Source organism: Pseudophryne corroboree, chromosome 5, assembly GCF_028390025.1.
Source record: "Pseudophryne corroboree isolate aPseCor3 chromosome 5, aPseCor3.hap2, whole genome shotgun sequence".
Taxonomy (NCBI): domain Eukaryota; kingdom Metazoa; phylum Chordata; class Amphibia; order Anura; family Myobatrachidae; genus Pseudophryne; species Pseudophryne corroboree.
In genome coordinates this window covers 689,441,104-689,464,839 of record NC_086448.1, presented here as the reverse complement: position 1 = coordinate 689,464,839, position 23,736 = coordinate 689,441,104, and the positions used below count along the sequence as shown (strand labels likewise).

At 45.2% G+C, this 23,736-nt stretch overlaps 1 protein-coding gene across 1 annotated transcript in view; it reads left to right on the top strand.

Moving 5' to 3' along the window:
• Positions 1–23,736, top strand: part of LOC134928271 (cytochrome P450 7B1) — a 369,002-nt gene that overhangs the window by 231,056 nt on the left and 114,210 nt on the right. The gene's annotated exons all lie outside the window — the stretch shown is intronic.

Below are 23,736 nucleotides of genomic sequence, written 5' to 3'. Positions count from 1 at the left end.
CTGCTTACAGAATCATTAATACCACTTAAAACCAGAATGATGGATATCATTGCACACGAATATGCATGATTTGCGGTCCGAGATACCATCTTTTGCACTGAACGCATCAATAGCTCCAGTACTTACCGAGAAGTGGCTGTACAGTGACTGTTTAGAGGTTTTCACTAGACTTGTGCCAATCTACGGTTTAAATCCAACCTTAATCTTCTATAGGGCAAAACCCAGATTAAGTATACCCATAACAAGTTAAAAATAGAGCTACTTTAATATTTATTAATATAAGCCTAAACTTCTTATGAGCTTATTAGATCAGAAGATACAGTTATGTTCATAGAGGTAGATACTATTTTCCACACATAGTTATCCCATTGACAGACACAGTCAATGAGATAACCACTATTGGGCTGTCCTACATCCAGTGGCGTAGGAATTAAAATGTTCATGTGAGGGCAAAAGGCCAGTGACTACTGTATGGCCTGGAGCCCCTTTTTCTCGTGTTTGGTATCTCGTTTTACGACAGTTGTAACATTGACTGTAGATATACAAAGGGGATATCCAATAAGTTAACTGTGGCTAATTGTCGCACGGGGGGCTATCCTATTAGACCCGATAAGCCGTAGCTCGCGCTGGCTTATCAGGGATTTTGTTTCACCTGCCTCAGGCAGGCGATACCAGATCCCCTGAAACAGTCCCGTCTTCATCCGAAAGCGGGGCTGTTTCTACAGAAAACACACAGGTTTCACTGAACCTGTGTGTTTTCGGGAGAGAATGTATATATATAATTTTTTTTTTTTACAGTCAACCGGGAAAAACTAACGTTTTCGCGACCAATGTTTCTTCACCTCTAATTGGTTACCCCCCAAAGACTCCCAATCCTATGGTAATTTTTGGCAGTGTTTCTGGGGTTGGCCAACCCCAGTTTCATTGTTTATTTTACTATAACAACTGATTTATACATTATTATTATTATTATGCCAGTTAGTGCAATAGCTGTTAATACGGGTACACACTGGGCAAACTCCCCATTTAGCAATCAGTGGTTTATCGCTGATTGCTAATTAGGGGAGATCGCCAGTGCATACACACTGAACAATATCAATGAACGATAACTTTCAGTGAATGATGTCATCTCCGCAATCCCCGAACATGCAGCTCAACGATATAGTTAAATTTGAGCTGCATGTTCGGTAGCTAATGCCTGAATGAGAACAACCCGCAGTTGCTCACATCGTTCCTCATCCAGGCATACACACTGGATGATATGAGCAAAAGACCTTTAAAAAAAAAAAAGATAGTTATCGTTCATATCGTCTAGTGGGTCGCCCAGTGTCTATGGGGTTTTAGAAAGATAGATAAATGGAATTGTTTATCTTAAAAATGTAGATTATTCATGGTCATTAACCTAGTTATTATTCAGATTTAATCGACAGCCTAATCTCATTTGACAGCCAAATGAGTGGGGCTTCTAAGAAAGCAAGGGGGAAAAAAAGCATTTGCAAGAAGAAAGTGTTCGCACAACAAGCATGAAGATAACTTAATTTTTGGTAAACAGAAAAAAATGGTGAGTTCAAATAAAGCTATTATCTCTTTATCCCCAATTTCATTGAAATAAATCCCAATTTGCTTTTTTTATAGAAGTGCATGAGGGGGAAAACACAGTATTTGCGCACCGAACAGAAATCAATGCGGGGCAACTGCTCCCTCTGCAACCCTGGTTCCTACACCCCTGCCTACATCTAATCATAGTGGGTCGGGATCCTGGCACGAGCTTTGTTGTGTCAACATAATGACTGTGGGGTCATTCCAACCCGATCGCTCACTGCAGTTTACCGCAGCGCAGCGTTCATGTCGGAATTGCGCATGCGCCCGAAGGCCGTCGTTCAGTAGCGATCGCCTCTTCCTGATTGACAGGCAGAGGCGGTTGCAGGGTGGGAGGGGGCTGGACGGCGGCGTGGTCCGGCCAACGCAGGCATGGCCGGACCGTTGGGGTGGGGGGGCGGTCCGCGGCTGCCCGCTGCGGCCAGTGGCAGCGACGATCAACTCCCGGCCAGCTGCAGGAGCTGCGCTGGCCGGGAGTTACTCCACAAATACTTAAGCATCGCCGCTGAACGATGCTTTTGTATTTGTGTGGGGGGGGGGGGACTGACGGGTAGAGGGCAGACTGACATGCGGGCGGACTAGCCCTGTGCTGGGCGTCCCCCTGCATGTCAGGGAAGATGATCGTAGCTGTGCTAAATTTAGCACAGCTACGATCAACTCGGAATGACCCACTGTGTACTGACTACATACGCTTAGGAAGAACATTTCTGATAACAGTACAGTATCTTACAAAGAACTACATCATATAAATAACTACTGTAGAATGTGTAATATCTCAACTATATTTTTGTTAATTTTATTAGTCACTTTTTTATATGAGTCATCTGAAATTTATGGTGGAAATTGTCATTTTATCTGGCAATAGGTGACTTGTAATCTTCTTCCTTTCGATCTACAATTGTTCTAAAAATGTAGAACATTTTATTTTGTTTAGAAAATATATTAAATTATTAGAAAATTGGACACTTGTACACAATTTTAAAATATCATTAAGAACAGGTTTATTAACTGGTAGTAGAGAATAGTTTGTTAAAAAAAAAAGACCATGGCAGATCACTCTATATGACATGATGGCTGATATTTTGTAACCTTACCTACTGAGTCAAATGTTTGACCTTAGACAAAATTTGGGCAGTTCATGAAGAGGGCATGAGTAGCACTAAACAGGGTGTATAGTCTGCTTCATTCTAAGTGCTGTATGAACACGTCAAACATACTATAACCATGAGGAGACAGAACTAAGCCAACTAAGCACACCTTCTCCTAGCTCATGTTAAGGTCTCTTCTTCCTTGCAGCTGTTGCCTGGTCCACTGATTGAGCACTCAAATTCACACAGACAGACTTTGTAGGACAAGCTAGTGCCAGTGAACATAAGCAGCAACACTGTTCCATCGCTTATACTGCATGTTGTGTCTGCAGCTCTAATAAAATTGTATTATGAAGATTTGCTGTTGGGATCATGAATCAAGCGTCAGGTAGGGAAGGTGGTGTTTCTGGCATTTGTGCTCCGCCCCAGCATGCCCCCTCGCATTCGCCTATACATAAATGGAAAAAAAAACCATGATGGGTACCCTGTTCATCACTTGGTAATGAAGTAAGCCATGTTTCTCTACAGAAAAACCTTTGTGGTATGCACTTGTGTACAAACCAAAAGTAATTAAAGAAGGCAGAGATCCAAGTATATGCCCTCACAAAGTACTGCAACTTTATTATCTTATTTCCCAAGATGATTAATTTAATGTTAAAATTCAGGTTGGAAAGAGCAGAGAAAATTCCATACAGTGGTGATGGATGGCTGAGTTCACTGTTCACACCTAACTGCAGAATCACAATGAAACAGTGCAACCTTTTTGAGCCAGGCACAGTTGACAAAGTCCAGGGATTTAGCCAACTGTCATAGATTAGGCACATTTAGGAAAACACTGACAAAGCCATAACTCAGTGAAACACGACCAAAAGCATCAAAAATATTTACTTGAAAAAGTGAATACAGTTTTCTGAAAATTTGATGGGGTATTTTTGATGCTTTTGTCAGGAGTAAGTGCATAGTTTGGTCTGTCTGCCTTGTAAGATTGCTTAGCAAATGTGTGTTAATGTTTATCAACCTAATGTTGTTGGACTGCGTATCTGCCAGCCTTAGGCCAGGGTAATTATCTGTAAGATTTTACTGGCATTATTAGGTGGATTTCATACTATATGGCACAGGCTTGAGATGCTTTTATTCATGTGCGAATTAAATAGATTTGAGAACTGCTCAACACACAGAAGTCTCTTCTGCACATATTTTCATATAATCTACTTATTTGTGTTATTTGTGATGACTTCCATTGTTATATTGTTTAGTCAGAATAGGATAAAAACTTAAGTATGGTACTTGATTATAGGTATTAATGGTTCGACTGGTTTAAAAACAATTAAAGCCACTACATCTAGTAATTAGACAGAGTCTTAATTTAACAGCTGCTATTTGAATTACGGCAAATATAAGATAGTAAATCTGCGTTTCTAAAGGCAAAACATATTTGTTTGGTTTTCTCTGAACCATTGAATTTTAATCCCATGGTATTCTGGAGGGACACATATTTTGCAGGGAGGTGATATTAATAACATACAACCCATACTTTTATAGAAATATCAAGCAATATTGGGAAGTGGTTCATAGACGCATTTAATTTCACAACTATATGATATTGCAAACTGTCTAGTGAAACTAATATTGTTGGCCTAACATAACATTGTTGCTAAACACTATAGTCAGCTCTATATTTTATGGCAGTTACTACTATAATCTATGTATTGTATATTGATCCCTTTGATGCTCTCTCTATTGTATGGTGGTCAATAAGTTGGTATATGTATTATATGTCAGTCACTGAATTGCTCTCTGAGTTGTATGGCGTCACTAATAGATCACATCCCTTTGGTGAACATTATTAGTAGGGGAAGGGTTGTTCCAGGTGCCATGGTTCCATGCTACATCTCTGCATTCGCCCATTAATAAGCATTAGTTGGAGGATGTTTATGTATCATTTAGAAAATAGTCAATAAATTAGCCAGGATGCAAAAATCATAAGATTCAACAAGAATTTAAGGCTGCTTCTAAGTCATTTCTTACTCTGTACGTATATCATAAAAAATAAAAAAATGCATAATTTTAAATGAAGAGTCAATGAAGAGAAAGATAAACGATTTTCTTCTCGCCTGTGAAATGTATATTTTTTTAATATATGTAGATAATTGCTTTTATTACACAAAGACCCTGCTCTCTTAGAATGATGTCCTATGATCATTCAGGAATGCTGCATTTTTTACAAACAGGAAATGCTGTTTACGGACATTAAGTATTCAGTGGGGTATGTGGTTTCCCATTTACACTAAGTGGTGTATTTAAGAACAAATTTGATCTGGCCATGCTAGTTATGTAACAAATTCACAGCGTTTGTCCTTACAAAAACCGTATCTTTAATATGTATCAGTCTTCATCTGACAACAACAGCTCTTGTGAAAACTTCTCTCCTCGCAAAGATAGATTGTGATTTTGAATAGTGATGAGCGGGTTCGGTTCCTAGGAAACCGAACCCCCCCGAACTTCACCCATTTTACACGGTTCCGTGGCATACTCGGATTCTACCGTATGGCTCGGGTAACCCGAGCGCGCCCGAACGTCGTCATCCCGCTGTCGGATTCTCGCGAGATTCGGATTCTATATAAGCAGCCGCGCGTCGCCGCCATTTTCACTCGTGCATTGGAAATGTTAGGGAGAGGACGTGGCTGGCGTCCTCTCCGTTATTGTTGAACTTGATTGTGCACTATTGGTTAATTGTGGGGAGGGCTGGGGAGCAGCTGTATAATATAGGAGGAGTACAGTGCAGAGTTTTGCTGATCAGTGACCACCAGTTATCCGTTCTCTGCCTGAAAAAAACGCTCCATATCTGTGCTCAGTGTGCTGCATATATCTGTGCTCACACTGCTTAATTGTGGGGACTGGGGAGCAGCTGTATTATATAGCAGGAGTACAGTGCAGAGTTTTGCTGACAGTGACCACCAGTATACGTTGTCTGCCTGAAAAACACTCCATATCTGTGCTCAGTGTGCTGCTTTATTGTGGGGACTGGGGACCACCAGTATAATATTATATAGGAGGAGTACAGTGCAGAGTTTTACTGACCAGTGACCACCAGTATATAATATATAGCATTACGGTACAGTAGGCCACTGCTGTACCTACCTCTGTGTCGTCATTAAGTATACTATCCATCTAGATTCTGTTACGATCCTGATGCTCAGGACAGGGGAGATCTTATGCAGTGAGTCCAGAGCACCAGGACGTGATGCTGGGATAGGGAAATGGAATGGAAATAGCCCCTAGCACCCTACCTCCGTTGTCTTACCCGTGTTGTCAATTCACGCCTGAACGACTATGGTTTCTTGGGCCCACGGCAGCCGCGTTTGAAGGGCGGATTAGATCTGCCCAACTCCGATGCCCCCAGGTCTTAAAGAGAGACAAAGCGTGAACTGAGACAGGGTAATAACAAGGGGACCTCTAACTGAAACAACCAAGCTAGGGGCTACTAATTACCTGAAAACTAAACGTATGTGCGGCACGCCGCCAAAGGAAAGGAACAACCAAGGAAATGCTGTCCACTCGCCGACACAATACTGTTGTGTACCGGCGGTGACAGCATAAGCAGAACCCTCTGCAAAACACCAGTAACAAATTATAACAAAAGAATATTGCGGCCTAGGCCGACGGACGCGGCAAAGCCGCTACTCACGGAACTGGTACAAATACTGGAAAACGGACTGGAACCCCCAAAGTAGCCGACACAGACTCTCAGAACCGGAGGACAGGCAGAATCCCAAACAACAGACCGGTGGACACCAAGAAGCCAGACACTCGCACAGACAAAGCCACAGGACTCCTGGACAGGAACGGTTCACGGCAGGACACAGGATCAGACACTGGAATCGACACAGGAACCAACACTCAAAGCAGCTAGGCAGATACTGCTAGACAGGAGCTCAGGAACTGGCAGAGACTAGCTCAGAACTCAAGAACTCTGGAACTCAGGAAATATCACCAGCGTCTGTGAATTGCACTGAGCCAGAATATAACAGAGAGTCTTAATTAATTATGTCGTGCAGCTGACCTGCTGCACAACTGAGAGGTGCAATCAACAGACAGGTGAGGCTGAACACATGGGAACAAGCTGCAATTACACAGACTCACCACCGGCAGCAAACAAGAGTATTCTTAAACCAGAGCAACGGGAAAACCTGGCCTGCAAGACAACTATAAACATAAAATAGGAATGAACCACTACCTGTGGTTCATAACAGTACCCTTTCTTTAAGGGTGAGCTCCGAACACCCCATGACACCCACGGGGAACATGAACAGAAGTATAACATAAAATACATAACCAAAATGCAAAACAGGAATGAGCCACAGCCGTGGCTCATAACATTACCCCCCCCCCTTGAGGAGGGGTCAAAGGACCCCAAAATTCAGGTTATCCAAAACAAGGTATATATTAATAAACCTGACACTGGAATAAACAAACAAAGATAAGAAACAGAAACAAGCTGTGGCAACAGCTTGTAACAGTGCCCCCCTCTTGACAGTGGCCACTGGACACAAGACAAGGAAAAAAAAATCTTTTTTTTTTTATATCTCAAAGCAAGAGTCCATAATTATTTATTTTTCTTATTATTATTTTTACAAAGTTCTTGAGGTCTGACCAAGGTAATTCCCCAAACATTGTCTGAACAGATGGTACCTCCCAGCAAGGCTGGGTTCAAATCAGAGATTGGTTTCTTAACCTTGGGAGCTGAACTTTCAGGCAAAGTACTACTATTAGAAGAAGACAGAAAAGCACATCCTGCAGTCAAAACAACGGGCTGAGACTCTTGTGCCAAATTTACAGAATACGGTGGACTCTCAGCAGACAAGACGGGTGACTTAGAGGAACCTCAACCAATTTCTTTGGAACCATATCTTTTAATAACTGCATCACTGAATGCTGGGGGATCCTGAAGAATGGGATCTTCAGCTTTCATTAGGCTGGTCGCCCATTCAAAAGGCTCTCCTCTAAAGGAAGATATCAGATAGAGCACAAGGTTCTCTGTAGTGATGCCCAGAAATGGTCTAGACAATATAATGATGTAATAGTGTTTGTAAAGCGCCAGAAATTGGACTAAGTCCCCATCAAAGATTATAGATGTTGAGATATCAACAGAGTCAGGATCTGCTTCCCTCCCATCTGACTGACTAGAGTGCTTTGCTAGGACCTGGTCACTATTGACCTTACTCGAGGCTGAGACTTTCTGAGACCCCTTCTGGTATTGACACCTGAGCTATAATATTCGATGTCCCTCTATAACCTTGAGCATCGGGTACCGCTCCAGGACTCTGGGCACCGGGTACTGCTCCAGGAATCTGGGCACCGGGTACCGCTCCAGGACCCTGGGCACCGGGTACCGCTCCAGGACCCTGGGCATCGGGCACCGCTCCAGGACCCTGGGCATCGGGCACCGCTCCAGGACCCTGGGCATCGGGCACCGCTCCAGGACCCTGGGCATCGGGCACCACTCCAGGACCCTGGGCATCGGGCACCACTCCAGGATCCTGGGCATCGGGCACCACTTCAGGACCCTGGGCATCGGGCACCGCTCCAGGGGTTTGCAACTTTGCTTCAACAGGAAAATCAAGAGAGGAGAGAAGCATTCTCCTTTGGTTCCTGAATCTATAATGGGGCTCCCTAGCCCAAGGACCCCAATTATAGGACAGAGTGCTTTTTAGTGTGGGTTGTGTGACAAATACCTCTGCCACAGTAGAGACAGGAGTAGGTCTTGTATCCTGACTAAACTTGGCCAGAGGGCAGGACTTGTCGTCACACTTTGTCTTGCGCAACTCGCAGGTCTGCAAATAGTGGCCTAAACCCCCACAATATAGGCATAAATCTAAGTTTCTGCGACGCAGACGCTCCTCTTCTGAGAGCCTGGGCCGCAGAAAACTTTCAAACTTTTTCTCTCTAATTAAACCTGAGTATTCCCTTGTGACCATATTGTGAGCAAGAGTCTCTTTAGAGGTAGATGAACTCTCAATAACTTATGGCAAGATAAGCAAAATTTTAGTCAGAAGGTTTTGCAGTTGCTTTAAGGACTGCTGCAAAACTTCCAGTCGCTCAGGTTTCAAAGCACTGAAAGCAGAGTTTAGGGCTGAGAGAGATGCCTGAAGGGCTTGCATAGTAGGCATAGGAGGATTTCAAACTAAACAAGACAAGACTAGACACGATTTTTAAACACCGGACTGGATTTTTAAACACCGGACTGGATTCTGCACAGTGAGTTCTAGACTGGACTGAATTCTAAACACCGGACTGGATTCTGGACTAGACACTGGACCAAAAAAGAAAAAACTACTATTTAGCTTTGTTTCTTTTTTGTTGTATGGCTGGTGATAATGTTACGATCCTGATGCTCAGGACAGGGGAGATCTTATGCAGTGAGTCCAGAGCACCAGGACGTGATGCTGGGATAGGGAAATGGAATGGAAATAGCCCCTAGCACCCTACCTCCGTTGTCTTACCCGTGCTGTCAATTCACGCCTGAACGACTATGGTTTCTTGGGCCCACGGCAGCCGCGTTTGAAGGGCGGATTAGGTCTACCCAACTCCGATGCCCCAGGTCTTAAAGAGAGACAAAGCGTGACCTGAGACAGGGTAATAACAAGGGGACCTCTAACTGAAACAACCAAGCTAGGGGCTACTAACTACCTGAAAACTAAACGTATGTGCGGCACGCCGCCAAAGGAAAGGAACAACCAAGGAAATGCTGTCCACTCGCCGACAAAATACTGTTGTGTACCGGCGGTGACAGCATAAGCAGAACCCTCTGCAAAACACCAGTAACAAATTATAACAAAAGAATACTGCGGCCTAGGCCGACGGACGTGGCAAAGCCGCTACTCACGGAACCGGTACAAATACTGGCAAACGGACTGGAACCCCCAAAGTAGCCGACACAGACTCTCAGAACCGGAGGACAGGCAGAATCCCAAACGACAGACCGGTGGACACCAAGAAGCCAGACACTCGCCCAGGCACAGACAAAGCCACAGGACTCCTGGACAGGAACGCTTCACAGCAGGACACAGGATCAGACACTGGAATTGACACAGGAACCAACACTCAAAGCAGCTAGGCAGATACTGCTAGACAGGAGCTCAGGAACTGGCAGAGACTAGCTCAGAACTCAAGAACTCTGGAACTCAGGAAATATCACCAGCGTCTGTGAATTGCACTGAGCCAGAATATAACAGAGAGTCTTAATTAATTATGTCGTGCAGCTGACCTGCTGCACAACTGAGAGGTGCAATCAACAGACAGGTGAGGCTGAACACATGGGAACAAGCTGCAATTACACAGACTCACCACCGGCAGCAAACAAGAGTATTCTTAAACCAGAGCAACGGGAAAACCTGGCCTGCAAGACAACTATAAACATAAAATAGGAATGAACCACTACCTGTGGTTCATAACAGATTCTATACCTGTGGTGCATTTCAGTTGTGCAGTTTGCTGACACAGTGACCACCAGTATATATAGCAGTACGGTACGGAAGGCCACTGCTGTACCTACCTCTGTGTCGTCATTAAGTATACTATCCATCTACATTCTATACCTGTGGTGCATTTTAGTTTTGCAGTTTGCTGACACAGTGACCACCAGTATATTATATATAGCAGTACGGACGGCCACTGCTGTACCTACCTCTGTGTCGTCATTAAGTATACTATCCATCTACATTCTATACCTGTGGTGCATTTTAGTTTTGCAGTTTGCTGACACAGTGACCACCAGTATACTATGTATAGCAGTACGGAAGGCCACTGCTGTACCTACCTCTGTGTCGTCATTAAGTATACTATCCATCTACATTCTATACCTGTGGTGCATTTTAGTTTTGCAGTTTGCTGACACAGTGACCACCAGTATACTATATATAGCAGTACGGTACGGAAGGCCACTGCTGTACCTACCTCTGTGTCGTCATTAAGTATACTATCCATCTACATTCTATACCTGTGGTGCATTTTAGTTTTGCAGTTTGCTGACACAGTGACCACCAGTATACTATATATAGCAGTACGGTACGGAAGGCCACTGCTGTACCTACCTCTGTGTCGTCATTAAGTATACTATCCATCTACATTCTATACCTGTGGTGCATTTTAGTTTTGCAGTTTGCTGACACAGTGACCACCAGTATACTATATATAGCAGTACGGAAGGCCACTGCTGTACCTACCTCTGTGTCGTCATTAAGTATACTATCCATCTACATTCTATACCTGTGGTGCATTTTAGTTTTGCAGATTGCTGACAGTGACCACCAGTATATATAGCAGTACGGTACGGAAGGCCACTGCTCTACCTACCTCTGTGTCGTCAAGTATACTATCCATCCATACCTGTGGTGCATTTCAGTTGTGCGCAGTATATATAGTAGTAGGCCATTGCTATTGATAGTTACTGGCATATAATTCCACACATTAAAAAATGGAGAACAAAAATGTGGAGGTTAAAATAGGGAAAGATCAAGATCCACTTCCACCTTGTGCTGAAGCTGCTGCCACTAGTCATGGCCGAGACGATGAAATGCCATCAACGTCGTCTGCCAAGGCCGATGCCCAATGTCATAGTAGAGAGCATGTAAAATCCAAAAAACAAAAGTTCAGTAAAATGACCCAAAAATCAAAATTAAAAGCGTCTGAGGAGAAGCGTAAACTTGCCAATATGCCATTTACGACACGGAGTGGCAAGGAACGGCTGAGGCCCTGGCCTATGTTCATGGCTAGTGGTTCAGCTTCACATGAGGATGGAAGCAGTCATCCTCTCGCTAGAAAAATGAAAAGACTTAAGCTGGCAAAAGCACAGCAAAGAACTGTGCGTTCTTCTAAATCACAAATACCCAAGGAGAGTCCATTTGTGTCGGTTGCGATGCCTGACCTTCCCAACACTGGACGGGAAGAGCTTGCGCCTTCCACCATTTGCACGACCCCTGCAAGTGCTGGAAGGAGCACCCGCAGTCCAGTTCCTGATAGTCAAATTGAAGATGTCACTGTTAAAGTACACCAGGATGAGGACATGGGTGTTGCTGGCGCTGGGGAGGAAATTGACAAGGAGGATTCTGATGGTGAGGTGGTTTGTTTAAGTCAGGCACCCGGGGAGACACCTGTTGTCCGTGGGAGGAATATGGCCATTGACATGCCTGGTCAAAATACAAAAAAAATCAGCTCTTCGGTGTGGAATTATTTCAACACACATGCGGACAACAGGTGTCAAGCCGTGTGTTGCCTTTGTCAAGCTGTAATAAGTAGGGGTAAGGACGTTAACCACCTCGGAACATCCTCCCTTATACGTCACCTGCAGCGCATTCATCATAAGTCAGTGACAAGTTCAAAAACTTTGGGTGACAGCGGAAGCAGTCCACTGACCACTAAATCCCTTCCTCTTGTAACCAAGCTCCTGCAAACCACACCACCAACTCCCTCAGTGTCAATTTCCTCCTTACCTAGGAAAGCCAATAGTCCTGCAGGCCATGTCACTGGCAAGTCTGACGAGTCCTCTCCTGCCTGGGATTCCTCCGATGCATCCTTGAGTGTAACGCCTACTGCTGCTGGCACTGCTGTTGTAGCTGCTGGGAGTCGATCGTCATCCCAGAGGGGAAGTCGGAAGACCACTTGTACTACTTCCAGTAAGCAATTGACTGTCCAACGGTCCTTTGCGAGGAAGATTAAATATCACAGCAGTCATCCTGCTGCAAAGCAGATAACTCAGGCCTTGGCAGCCTGGGCGGTGAGAAACGTGGTTCTGGTATCCACCGTTAATTCAGAGGCAACTAGAGACTTGATTGAGGTACTGTGTCCCCGGTACCAAATACCATCTAGGTTCCATTTCTCTAGGCAGGCGATACCGAAAATGTACACAGACCTCAGAAAAAGACTCACCAGTGTCCTAAAAAATGCAGTTGTACCCAATGTCCACTTAACCACGGACATGTGGACAAGTGGAGCAGGGCAGACTCAGGACTATATGACTGTGACAGCCCACTGGGTAGATGTATTGCCTCCCGCAGCAAGAACAGCAGCGGCGGCACCGGTAGCAGCATCTCGCAAACGCCAACTCGTTCCTAGGCAGGCTACGCTTTGTATCACCGCTTTCCAGAAGAGGCACACAGCTGACAACCTCTTACGGAAACTGAGGAAGATCATCGCAGAATGGCTTACCCCAATTGGACTCTCCTGGGGATTTGTGACATCGGACAACGCCAGCAATATTGTGCGTGCATTACATCTGGGCAAATTCCAGCACGTCTTATGTTTTGCACATACATTGAATTTGGTGGTGCAGAATTATTTAAAAAATGACAGGGGCGTGCAAGAGATGCTGTCGGTGGCCCGAAGAATTGCGGGCCACTTTCGGCATTCAGCCACCACGTACAGAAGACTGGAGCACCACCAAACAATCCTGAACCTGCCCTGCCATCATCTGAAGCAAGAGGTGGTATCGAGGTGGAATTCAACCCTCTATATGCTTCAGAGGATGGAGGAGCAGCAAAAGGCCATTCAAGCCTATACATCTGGTCACGATATAGGCAAAGGAGGGGGAATGCACCTGACTCAAGCGCAGTGGAGAATGATTTCAACGTTGTGCAAGGTTCTGCAACCCTTTGAACTTGCCACACGTGAAGTCAGTTCAGACACTGCCAGCCTGAGTCAGGTCATTCCCCTCATCAGGCTTTTGCAGAAGAAGCTGGAGACATTGAAGGAGGAGCTAAAACAGAGCGATTCCGCTAGGCATGTGGGACTTGTGGATGGAGCCCTTAATTCGCTTAACCAGGATTCACGGGTGGTCAATCTGTTGAGGCCCTTGCACAAACTGGCTTTATTCTACCTAAGTTGCCCTCCCTCCAGTGTGTACTCCGAAAGAGTGTTTAGTGCAGCCGCTCACCTTGTCAGCAATCGGCGTACGAGGTTACTTCCAGAAAATGTGGAGAAGACGATGTTCATCAAAATTAATTATAATCAATTCCTCCGTGGAGACATTCACCAGCAGCAATTGCCTCCACAAAGTACACAGGGACCTGAGATGGTGGATTCCAGTGGGGACGAATTAATAATCTGTGAGGAGGGGGATGTACACAGTGAAAGGGGTGAGGAATCGGAGGATGATGATGAGGTGGACATCTTGCCTCTGTAGAGCCAGTTTGTGCAAGGAGAGATTGATTGCTTCTTTTTGTGGTGGGGGCCCAAACCAACCAGTCATTTCAGTCACAGTCATGTGGCAGACCCTGTCGCTGAAATGATGGGTTCGTTAAAATGTGCATGTCCTGTTTATACAACATAAGGGTGGGTGGGAGGGCCCAAGGACAATTCCATCTTGCACCTCTTTTTTTCTTTAATTTTTCTTTGCATCATGTGCTGTTTGGGGACAATTTTTTTGAAGTGCCAACCTGCCTGACACTGCAGTGCCACTCCTAGATGGGCCAGGTGTTTGTGTCGGCCACTTGTGTCGCTTAGCTTAGCCATCCAGCGACCTCGGTGCAAATTTTAGGACTAAAAATAATATTGTGAGGTGTTCAGAATAGACTAGAAATGAGTGGAAATTATGGTTATTGAGGTTAATAAAACTATGGGATTAAAATGACCCCCAAATTCTATGATTTAAGCTGTTTTTAGGGTTTTTTGTAAAAAAACACCCGAATCCAAAACACACTCGAATCCGCCAAAAATTTTTCGGTGAGGTTTTGCCAAAACGCGTCCGAATCCAAAACACGGCCGCGGAACCAAATCCAAAACCCCAAAAATGTCCGGTGCACATCACTAATTTTGAGTGCTTACATCTTCACAGCATCTGCTGAGTGCGCCTTCCAGAAGGGCTTCCCCCATTGAGCAAAGCAGGCTGATGCTTAAGCAATGCAAAGTGCAATCTTTCATTATTACATGCTGTGTAAAAGATGGAACCGCGCTCAGCTGAGGCGGCTCCATCGCAAACATGCACTCCCGGCGTGACTAGGTGATCCGTCTGCCTAGTCACACCCTGGAGTACACAGAGACGCTACCATTCAGAGTGTCTCGGTCCAGGTGTGCAGAGGAAAACGCTCTCCATTCAAGTGGGCGCGCCTAGTCACAGACTGAGCCACAACTAGCGTGGCTCCATCTGTATTGGCTACCTTTACATGTAGCCTACAAAGGCTGTACAACTTTATGTATACACTGCAGTTTGGACACAACCCTCTGAAATCAAAATTTTTCTGCAGATTTTACATCTTTATCGCCCTTAGTGCAACGTGGTTTTGTCAAGGTGCAAAGTTACTTTTTTCTTGACTTGATTGCATCAGCCCCACAGTGAAAACTATTGTATATTTTTTTCTGCTTTTCTCTTACGTCCTAGAGGATGCTGGGGTCCACATTAGTACCATGGGGTATAGACGGGTCCACCAGGAGCCATTGGCACTTTAAGAGTTTGAGTGTGGGCTGGCTCCTCCCTCTATGCCCCTCCTACCAGTCTCAGTTTAGAAAATGTGCCCGAGGAGCCATTCACAGCTAGGGGAGCTCTACAGAGCTTCTTTAGTAAACTTTTTTTTTTTAGAGTTTATTATTTTACAGGGAGGCTGCTGGCAACAGCCTCCCTGCTTCGTGGGACTAAGGGGGGGAGTAGTGTCCACCCTGCGGGGTCTGAGCCATTATTTCCGCTGACAGGACACTGAGCTCCTGAGGGGATAGATCGTTCCCTGCCACAGGGGATCGCTCACCCCAGCAGCATGCCACCACCCCTTTACAGAGCTGAAGATCAGTGGCGAGTGAGTCACCGACCCCCCCTAGCAAGCGGGGGGCCGGTGTGAAGATTGCAGCAACAGGGTAGGAGCACAGTACTAACTGCACTCCGGAGGCTCAGCGGTACTTGGTGCTGTGCTGTGAGGGGCGCCCTGAGCCATTGCCTGAACCCTGCACTGGTCAGCAAGCCTGTCGGGGTCCGTGGATCTCAGCCAGCATTTTACCTCAGGCCAGTATAATCCTTGTGAAAAGCGGGAAGACAGCGCCATTTTGGGTGCGGAGCTTCTCCTCAGAGCTGACCCAGCAGCGTTCAGCGCCATTTTCCTGCCTGCACAGTGCTGTCCCGGAAGAGCAAGTCCCTCCACAGCAACTCCAGCTATCTCTCACGGTACCAGGGAGTTGTAGAAGGGGGGGATGCTGCATTACGACTGTGTAACCTATTAAGGTGCACGGTCAGCGCTAGTAGGGGTCTCCCTTTACATTAAAAGCACTGGTTGTGGGTTGGCTACAATTTCTGTGTCTCTCTTGCCATTCTTGGGGGTGAAACTCTGTCTATCCTCGTGTGTGTGTGTGTGTGTGTGTGTGTGTGTGTGTGTGTGTGTGTGTGTGCATTGTCTGTGGTCTCCATTAAGCAATGTCCAGGGACTCTGTGTCATATGCTGCAGAGGATATGTCCTCTCAGTATGATCCCATTCCATGTAATCAGGAAGTGGTTATCCTCTATTAAATCTATGATTTTTCAGATTTCAAATAGGGTTGCACAAAATGAATCTGCAACTCAGATTTACAGAACTGCTATGGCAGTCTGGCCCAGTTCTGGTACCTCAGGGCTCCCCACTGTATATTCACATAAACGTGCTCTTGCGCAGATCATGCAGGATGATATGGATACCGATTCTGACACTGCAGACGGTGACAGGGATGTGTTGCGGGGGGCAGCATCTCTTGCTAAAGGGGTGCAGTTGATGATAGAGGCTATTAGAGTTGTGTTAAATATTGCTGATACAACACCCGAGCAGGTTGATGAGGCTTACTTCACTGAAAATAAGAAAGCTTCGCTAACCTTCCCTGCGTCAAAGGAATTCAATGCTATTTTTGAATAGGCTTGGGAAAACCCAGATAAAAATTCCAGATACCTAAAAGGGTTCTTGTGGCATTTCCTTTCCCAGTAGAGGATAGGAAAAAATGGGAAAACCCACCTATTGTTGACGCATCAGTATCCAGACTCTCAAAAAAGGTGGTTTTACCTGTTCCAGGATCTACCGCCTTGAAAGAGCCGGCTGATCGTAAAATTGATAAAATGCTCAAATCCATGTACACGGCTTCTGGGGCACTACTACGTCCCACTATTGCCAGTGCTTGGATTGCCACAGCTATAGTAAAGTGGTCAGGCACGTTACTGGAAGACTTGGATACTATGGAGAAATGTGATGTTGAATTGTTTTTACGAAACATTCAGGATTCGGCAGGATTTCTGGTAGAATCCATGAAAGACCTGGGTTCCATGGCTGCGGGGATTTCTTCCATATCTGTATCAGCTCGTCAAGGACTGTGGTTGCGCCAGTGGTCTGCAGACGCGGAATCCAGGAGAAGTGTGGAGACCCTACACAGGTCAGGCTCTCTTTGGGGAAGCTTTAGATGCGTGGATCTCCACGTCTACGGCTGGTAAGTCACCTTTTCTTGCCTCAGCTACCACCTGCTCCGAAGAAACCCCTTTCTTCAACTACATCACAGCCCTTTCAGTCTACTAAGCCCAAAAAGGCCAAGCCGTCCAACACCTTCTTTCGGGGAGGTTGGCCCAAGTCCAAGAAACCTGCGGCTTCAGGTTCCCAGAAAAAGAAACCTGCTTCAGGTACACCAAAGTCCTCCACATGACGGTGGACTGCACGCCTCGGAGGTGGGGCCAGTGGAAGTGAGACTCAGGCATTTCAGTCACGACTGGGTGTCATCTGGCCTGGACCCCTGGGTGCAAGATATTGTGTCTCAGGGGTACAGGCTGGAATTTCAAGATCTTCCTCCTCACCGATTTTTCAAATCAGGCTTTCCAGCTCTGCTGGCAGACAGGACTGTCCTGCAAGAAGCCGTCCAGAAGTTGGTGGAGGCACATGTCATTGTGCCAGTACCACCTCATATGCAAAACAAGGGTTACTATTCAAACCTTTTCGTGGTACCGAAACCAGATGGTTCGGTCAAGCCCATTCTGAACTTAAAATCACTCAACCCTTTTCTAAGGGAGTTCAAGTTCAAAATGGAGTCTCTAAGGGCAGTGATATCAGGTCTGGAGGAGGGGGAATGCCTGGTATCCCTGGATATCAAGGATGCGTACCTCCACATTCCGATTTGGCTGCCGCATCAAACTTCTCTTCGATTCGCTCTGTTGGACTGTCATTTTCAGTTCCAGGCCCTACCATTTGGCCTCTCCACAGCACCGAGGGTATTCACCAAGGAGATGGCGGAAATGATGGTTCTCCTCCACAGACAGGGGGTGAACATAATTCCATATCTGTACGATCTGCTGAAAAAGGCGTCATCCAATGAGAAGCTGTTACAGTCCATTCTTCTCACGACCCACCTGCTCAGGGAACACTGTTGGATCCTGAATCTTCCAAAATCTCATTTGGAACCTACCAGGAGGTTGTCCTTCCTGGGAATGATCCTCAACACGGAAGTGCAGAGGGTGTTTCTTCCAGAGGAAAAGGCATTGGTGATACAAACAATGGTCCGGGATGTCCTGAAGCTAGCCCGGGTGTCAGTTCATCAGTGCATTCACCTTCTGGGGAAGATGGTGGCCTCTTACGAGGACCTGCAGTATGGGAGGTTTTACGCTCGGTCCTTCCAACTGAATCTCCTGCACAAGTGGTCGGTATCCCATATACACATGCACCAGAGAATACATCTGTCACCGAAAGCCAGGATTTCACTCCTCTGGTGGCTGCAATTACCTCACCTTCTGGAGGGCCGCAGGTTCGGGATTCAGGACTGGATCCTTCTAACCACAGATGCAAGTCTCTGGGGCTGGAGCGCAGTCACTCAAGGGGAAACCTTCCAAGGAAGGTCGTCAAGTCTGGAAGCCGGCCTGCCGATAAACATTCTGGAACTGAGAGCCATCTAAAACGGTCTTCTCCAAGTGGCCCATCTTCTGAGAAATCGAGCCGTTCAAGTGCAGTCGGACAATGTGACAACTGTGGCTTACATAAACCGACAGGGCGGAACGAAGAGCAGAGCTGCAATGTCAGAGGTAACAAGAATCATTCTCTGGGCAGAAAAACACGTGTTGGTGCTGTCAGCAATCTTCATTCCTGGAGTAGACAACTGGGAAGCGGACTTCCTCAGCAGACACGATCTCCATCCGGGGGAGTGGGGTCTCCATCCGGAGGTGTTCAAGGAGGTAACAGATATTTGGGGTTTACCCCATATTGACATGATGGCCTTTCGTCTCAACAAGAAGCTTTGGCGATATTGTTCCAGGTCGAGGGACCCGCAAGCAGTGGCGGTGAATGCCCTAGTGACTCCGTGGGTGTTCCAGTCGGTGTACGTGTTTCCTCCACTTCCACTTATCCCAAGAGTTCTAAAGCTCATAAGGAGAACAAGGGTTCAAGCGATCCTCATTGCTCCAGACTGGCCAAGAAGGGCTTGGTACGCGGATCTTCTGGATCTACTGCAAGAAGAGCCGGGGCCTCTTCCTCTTTGGGAGGACTTGCTGCAGCTGGGCCCGTTCGCCTATCAAGACTTACCGCAGCTACGTTTGACGGCATGGAGGTTGAACGCCTGATTCTAGCTCGGAAGGGTATTCCCAACAAGGTTATTCTTACCCTGATACAGGCTAGGAAAGGAGTAACGGTTAAACACTGCCATCGAATTTGGAATAAATATGTATCTTGGTGTGAGTCCAAGAAATTTCCTGTGGTGGAGTTTCAACTGGGATGGTTTCTCCTCTTCCTACAGGCCGGTGTGGATATGGGCCTGAGGTTGGGATCTGTGAAAGTCCAGATTTTGGCCCTATCCATTTTCTTTCAGAAACAGTTAGCTGCCCTCCCTGAGGTTCAGACCTTTTTGAGGGGAGGTCTGCACATCCAACCTCCCTTTGTACCACCTATGGTGCCTTGGGACCTTAACATGGTGTTGCAGTTCCTCCAATCGGACTAATTTGAGCCTCTACAGGAGGTTGAGGTCAGATTTCTTACATGGAAGGCTGTCACGTTGTTGGCCTTAGCTTCTGCTAGACGTGTGTCAGAGTTGGGGGGCTTTGTCCTGTAAAAGCCCATACTTGATCTTCCACGAAGATAGAGCTGAGCTCTGGACACGTCAGCAGTTTCTTCCGAAGGTTGTGTCGGCATTTCATATCAACCAACCTATTGTGGTGCCAGTAGCTACTGACTCCTCAATTTCATCAAAGTCCTTGGATGTTGTAAGGGCTCTGAAAATCTATGTGAAAAGGACTGCTAGTCACAGAAAATCGGACTCTCTGTCCTGTATGATCCCAAGAAAATTAGGTGTCCTGCTTCTAAGCAGACGATATCTCGCTGGATCAGGTTCACTATCTATCATGCGTATTCTACGGCAGGATTGCAGTGTCCTACGACTGTCAAGGCCCACTCTACTCGTAAGGTGGGATCTTCCTGGCGGCTTCCCGAGGTGTCTCGGCTTTACAGCTTTGCCGAGCTGCAACTTGGACTGGGTCGAACACGTTTGCAAAGTTCTACAAGTTCGATACTTTGGCCTCTGATGATTTGAAGTTCAGTCATTCAGTTCTGCAGGAGCCTCTGCGCTCTCCTCGAATTCTGGGAACTTTGGTACATCCCCATGGTACTAATGTGGACCCCAGCATCCTCTAGGATGTAAGAGAGAATAGGATTTTGGTTACCTACCGGTAAATCCTTTTCTCGTAGTCCATAGAGGATGCTGGGCACAAGCCCAGTGCTTTGTTTTCCTGCTATTGTTATTTGGTTCAGTACAACTTTGTTTTAGTTGAGTACTGCATTGTTAATTGGTAAGTAATGTTTCAGCGGTTGCTGAGTTTTCAAGCTAAGTTATCTTGATCTGCCTTGTATGTGTGAGCTGGTATGAATCTCGCCACTATCTGTGTTAAATCCTTCTCTCGAAGATGTCCGTCTCCTCGGGCACAGTTTCTAGACTGAGTCTGGTCTGGGTGGCATAGAGAGAGGAGCCAGTCCACACTCTCAAACTCTTAAAGTGCCAATGGCTCCTGGTGAACCCGTCTATACTCCATGGTACTAATGTGGACCCCAGCATCCTCTACGGATTACGAGAAAAGGATTTACCGGTAGGTAACCAAAATCCTATTTTATGGCTTCCACAAAGACAAACACTTTGGCCGAGAGTCAATTGTTTTATCGTGCCCAATCTCCCATCTATTGTGACAGGAGTTCGAGGGGGCAATATTCAATTGTATTTTTTATCGTACTGATGGCGCCCAGGGTGGTCGGGTTTAGCTGTGTAAAAGAGCTAAACCCAACTAAAGTAATGGTTTGGGCGCCCAAACCAAACCCAATCAAATTCCAGTTTGAGCCCCCAAGCGGGTCACTTTTTGATTATTTAATCTCTTCTCCCGGGGGGAGGGGTAGTGTGAGCTGAAATGCAGGTGCCGGCAGCTGATCGCGCCCTAAAGGAGCAACAATTTAATCGCTCCATTGGGCACCATATATTGGCTGCTGGTGGCTCAAACAATTGAATCTCTCCCTAAGAAAACTGACCCAAGTTACATCAGAGAACATTCAAGGTGACAGTCCTTTTGTAGGAGCTCATCTAAATTCAACCTCATTCCTGGTTGCAACTTTCGATCCTATACGATTTGATGATCTGGCTTGAGTCACCACATATTTTCTTTTAGTTTATCATGTATGTTATATTTGCAAAATGAGATTGCACCCACCATTATTGCAGTTGAATCACCAGGTTGAGGTGAATATCTTCTAAAATAAGTAACTGCAGTTGGAACATTTGGTGTTTCAATAGTTAGATCTGTAGTTCTCAAATGTTGTTGTTTGTTATAACACACCTGACAACACACAAACCACATAATTTATTTTAGTAACATCAGTGTTAAAATATTGCATTATATTTATAAAAGAAAGTAAACAGCTTTGTTTAATTTAAAAATAAAATAGATTTCTTTAAAATCCATAGTGGATGTTTTCTGCATATTTTAGAGATTTACCCAGTAAATTCCCATGACACAGCCAATCTAGTATTGTCAAACAAACATACACATCAGTTGGGTGTCATTGAGCGAGGGAATCAATATTTTCATGGTGAGCCTTGCCTATACATGCAAGACATGTGGGTGTGAAAGGGTTAATCACTACAAAACTACATGGTTTGTCTAAAATCCCAACAAATTATAACATCCGCTTACTATTAAAATCTCAGTTGTGCCACCACTACACTCTTTAAGAAGTTTTCAATTACTCCCTAAAGTATCCCAAAATATAATCACAACTTAAATTAACCATAGATACTGCCTAAAAGTAGCATTATAAAATCAAGCCTTATACATTATTTAACAAAACACATTCAGAATTATATTAAATTGAGCTTAAATTTACAAAACAAAACTCACGGACCACTCTTGAAGTCCTAGATGATCATGGATCTCCAGTGGCCTCTGTTGATCTCCATAATGAGTTTGTGGAGGATGTGAACTTGCTGACTTCTTCGGTGTGTAGTGCTGCTAATATATGATTCTGTGTTGACATTTCACAATAACTGTTGTCAGAGATTACAGTTAACAGCCAGTTAGATTGTGTCTACTCTTCCTATGCTCTGCACATCCAGAAACTTTTTGCACACCCGGAAACTTACACACCCCTCGTAATTCATCAGTAGCCCCAAGAACTGACAATTCAAGAAATTACTTTTTTGCCTAAACTAAATCATTGGTGACCTCACAACCGGAGTTCACAGAAGAACTCTCTTCTAAAACATGAAGTTATTACTATAAGTCTCTATACTAAACTTATAAGAGCAGGGTCCTATCTACTCCATGTCTTATGTCTGTACCTTATTCATCAACCTTCTGTATTATTTGCAATTTCATGGGGCATATATAATAGGGTCCGAGTTTGCTGGAGGTGCAGGATGCCAATCTCAATGTTTTTTTTAAAGGGGCAAACAATTTACAAGGAAAAACAATGCCTCATAAATAATTGCCCCTTTAAAAAAAAACATCCGAGATCGTCTGGCATCCCGCACCTCCAGCAAACTCGGATGCTATTACATATGCCCCCATATATCCAACGCTTCATAGTTTTCAGAGGCATTACAAATAAAGCATGATAATAATAAGCCCATTAATCAGAATAATATTTTTGCACATATACTGTACATAGGAAACATGAATATGTAGTAGGTATTTCTTGGGGAGATGCGTTATTTGCATACTTATTTATGCATTGTTTAAATTTAAGAAAATATGTCAGGTGGCTAATTGTTCTGTTTACGTCTCCCTGAAACGTGCATTATGAAAGATAATATTTTAAAGTGTTATGTATCTTATATGAATATACTAGCTGAAGTACCCGGCGTTGCCCGGGATTTTAAGAATGTTTGTTTACAAAAATGAATTTAAATATTAAACACACATATAAATAACATAGTATAAAAAAGCATGTAAAATGTTATACACATCAATAAAATGAAAACCCAATGTGCTGCTGGGGGACCATGCTACTTCCACTATATAACTCTGTGTGTGGATTTGTGCTACCTCCATTCCCCTCCTCACATCATGTCACTGCCCCTGCCCCATGCAGCCCTGTCATCACTGACATATCATGCATGTCCTGATATACTCTTTGCTGCTGGCCCACCCCTAGGGGTGCTAGTGGTGTGTTACCCCCACAGTGTTTGTTCCCAGAGTGTAAGTAATATGTGTAGCAGGTTTGGGGTAAATTGGTCCAGGCATTCCAGAGTTATGCTGTCTGCTAAAAAAAAACTCTGTGGTGCTGCCTCAACCCTAGGGGTGGTAGGGGTGTCTTACCCCTACAGTGTTTGTTCCCAGAGTGTAAGTAATATGTGTAGCAAGTTTGGTGTAAATTGCTCCAGGCATTCCAGAGTTATGCTGTCTGCTGAAAAACTCTGTGCTGCTGCCTCAACCCTAGGGGTGTCTTACCCCCACAGTGTTTTGTTCACAGCTTGTAAGTCATATGTGTAGCAAATTTGTTGTAAATTGGTCTAGGCATTCTGGAGTTATGCTGTCTCCTGAAATTCTCTGTGCTGCTGTCCCACCCCTAGGGGTGGTAGGGGTGTATAACCCCCACGGAGTTTGTTCCCA